Consider the following 3,653-nt stretch of genomic DNA (forward strand, 5'->3'; position numbering starts at 1 on the left):
ATTTGTGAATTACAACTTTGTTTGCGGAAAACATAATAATGATGTTCGAAGTCGCCAGTTTTTCCACGACAAACGACCTTCAACAACTTATTATATGCATAATTGTTGCAACTGATTGCCGGGAATTATATATATATATATATATATATATATATATATATATATATATATATATACATTTGAATTAAAAAAAACAAATACTAAAAAAAAAAGTAGCATGTCGCGAGATTCGATCCGGCGACCTTCGGATTACGAACCCGAGCGCTTACCGCTGCGCCACGAGGCTGTAGAAAATTATTAATCGTAGAGAGTATTTCACCGCAACGGTTTCTTTTAACTGTCGATTTTCTCGACAACGGCTGAGAAGTGCATCTTGGTGCTTTGCCACATTACACCTCGGGCCATGAGCTTTTATTATGCGCAGTATGAATCGAATATGAATTTCACAATTGGCGGCCTCCCCTTGTTAGACAACGTGGAGTGGCAGAAGCGAAAGTGAGACTGGAACACGTGCTCGAGCACTGTACGTGAGACTAGTTCATAGCCAGCTGTGATCATGCGTGCACAGTCTGAGCTTGACGAGGTATATCGGCAGAGAAAACAGTACACTCAAGCCACATCGTCCCTTTGACTAATGTAGGCCCATAACTTTCTACTAAACTACACTGAGAACGCATGTTTAGGCTGGCGAGCCAAAATCAGTGCGAGGACCACCTTTCCGCGAGACCGAATGCTCCGTGGCGGCGTTGCAGGCACGTGACGCTCTAAGGAAAGTATATAAGCGGAACAGAGGCAAATGGAGAAACATTACAGCGACGATACGAGGAGCACATGCAGTGGCATAAACGACTTTGACAAAGGGTGGATTGTTACGACTCTGTGCCTTGGGACAAGCATCGCAGAAATGGGGAAGCTCACAGGCTGTTTACGTGCTGCTGTCGTGAGCATCTATGGAAAGTGGCTGAAGAACGGTGAAACCGAGAGAGGGTGGCAAGGTGTTGGACGTACACCTGTCAACACTGATCGTGGAGGTCAAAGGCTGGCTCTACTCTTTAAAGACAGATAGGTGGCGATTTGTAGCTGATCCTAAGACAGAAAACAGCACTGGTGCAGATATACGTGTTTCGGATTACTCCGTTCAGGGCATATAGGTGAACATTGGCGCCCGCTGAAGACGACCCCTACGTGTTCAGATGTTGACACAACGATTCTGTCCATTAGAATTACAGTGTCCACTGGATCATCGAGATCGATGTAAAATCTGTCACCTGGTTGGATATTTCACGTTTACAATCTTAAGCACGGCTGCAGAGCAACTTCTGAAGAAGCCACATTGTGTAAAGGTTGAAACCAAGGTCAAGAGCTTTTGACAACTAACTTCCTCAACTGGTGACTATTTTTATTGGACGTATTATTTCACGTTTGTTGTTACACGATTTCGATGGTCGTGTTCGGTTGTGTTGTCCTGGTCAATATGCTTTAATGGTAGAGTTGCGCTCTACCAAAACTACGGTTCGTTAGTTTTGTCACAGTACATAAATGACGTAGCAAATGGTAGGATTGCCAGATGTATTGGTAGCACTGGTAGGGAATGAAACATAAATGAATGTGCGAGAGAAAGTGGGAGCTGACGACTTCTCTCTGTTTTTTGTTTGTTCCTTTCTTTGTTCTGCACATAATCAGAGCCGCATATCGTTCAGTGTTAGTTCATCGTGTATTTTATATACTTTGAAATATAAACTGCGTTTTACAAGTATAAAAATTATCTTATCGCCTAACTTCTGCGTTTTTATGTGACCAAACTAATTAAATTTGATGCAAGTTCAGTTTACATGCACAAACATAAGAAAATCGATATAATTACTGTTATTATTTTGTACTCTTTATCATGATCAAACGCAAGAGTTTCCTGTTATTATTGATAAGTACGAAAGTTGTTTGTGAACAACAGGAACATGATTCATATAAGCTCAACGCAATACTGAAGTGATGCTCGATATGTTTTTCTTTTGCTTTCTTTTTTTTACCTTTTTTTGAGGAAATGGCGTTTTCTAGTGCCATGTGATAAATTTATATCGTTGTATTACTATTATTTTTACTACAACATCCCTCTGTTTCACGTTACAAATCAATGACTTTCGAATGAAACCCGAATTAATCACTGACAGTTTCAGTTTTGCTGTAAACAGTATTTACTTTTAAGTAACAGACAGGAGGATAACTATGTAGAACAAAAATGTTCCGCAGGTTATGCGGCCCTTTATATATCCTTACTCAGGTTCTATACGGTTGACTGCTTCCTGTTTCTACAGGAATCTAGTAAGACACTAATCGCATACGCAAACAAAGCGATAGAAATGAGGTAACGCCCGACAGGTATGTAACACATTAAATAACTCGGTTAAGATCTTAACTGTCCGAGGCTACTACAAAAAGTACCATTGTCTGTGCCTACTTATGATAGTCTACATTGGCCTACGGTAGTTTTACAACTCTATTCAAGGGATATTCATCTGTGCTTCTATGGGACCTACGGTAGTAATCGAAGGCACTATGATATCTATGGATTATGTGTACATTACTGTGGTCCACCTACATCCTCTCGTGTTCGATGTCTTTACTGACAGACATAACTACGCGCCCATGAGCCATAGGCCCGTAATTTACGAGAAGTGCGTGACCTGTGCGTAGAAATCTGGTACCACATACCTTCGGACTCCTACGAAAGGCTTGTCGAAGCCATGCCACACACAACCGCTACTGTATTGTTATAACGCTGATTCAGGACAGTGTTAATACGATAGCCATAATTTTTTGGATTATCAGGTACTTTTGCCACCACAGTGCAGACGGCTGTAGGTAACGAACTCTGTGATCAAAAGAGTATTGAGAAAGAGATTTCCAATCCAACAAATAAAGCTATTCACATCTCGTGTATGAGGTAAAACTTTTTCGGGCGGGGGAGTTTTGATCTCGCTAAAATTGGACAATTTTCCGGTTCATCTAGATCTTTTTGGTCGAGGCGTCCTCGCTGTCAGTGTTACTCGTCTGACAAGATGCGCTCGGGTGATAGGATTATGCAGATGAGTGGCAGACGAGGCTGTCGTCTTGGCGGCGCGGCGTGTGTGAACATAATTAGGACCTCGACGCTGACGCATCTTTGACGGCGCTAACGAGACGCGCGCCGCTGCACAATTAATGCTGCCGCCTCGGCTACTTCGGCTCCGATCGGCGTCGCTCGGCGTCGCGGCCGACGGCTTGTCGCGAGTACAAATTGAAACCGGCGCACGTGCCGCAATTTCCTTAACGCAGTTTAGACGCGCTGCCGAGCCCGTCCCCCTCGCATCACTGTCTCCAGTCACAGGCACTTCCTGCTCGTTCCGGCATCAAGTCGAAACGTCTTGTCGGAAACTGTTCGCTGGTGCGAGGAGTCTCGGAATACCAAGTTGTATCCCAAGTATCACCTTGCCCTGCACAAAGTGAAACTGAATTACATACTATTTGTGTAGTGTGCAACCCGAACTCCATCGACAGTATTTAGGAAGTTATTCGGAGACATTTTCCGACTAATTTTCTATCCAGAACACGTAGTCGCCTGTGGCGCGTTACAGAGTAATTTTATTTCGCTTAACTTCTTACCCCTATTTATCTTA

This window comes from Schistocerca americana, chromosome X (assembly GCF_021461395.2).
Source record: "Schistocerca americana isolate TAMUIC-IGC-003095 chromosome X, iqSchAmer2.1, whole genome shotgun sequence".
Taxonomy (NCBI): Eukaryota; Metazoa; Arthropoda; class Insecta; order Orthoptera; family Acrididae; genus Schistocerca; species Schistocerca americana.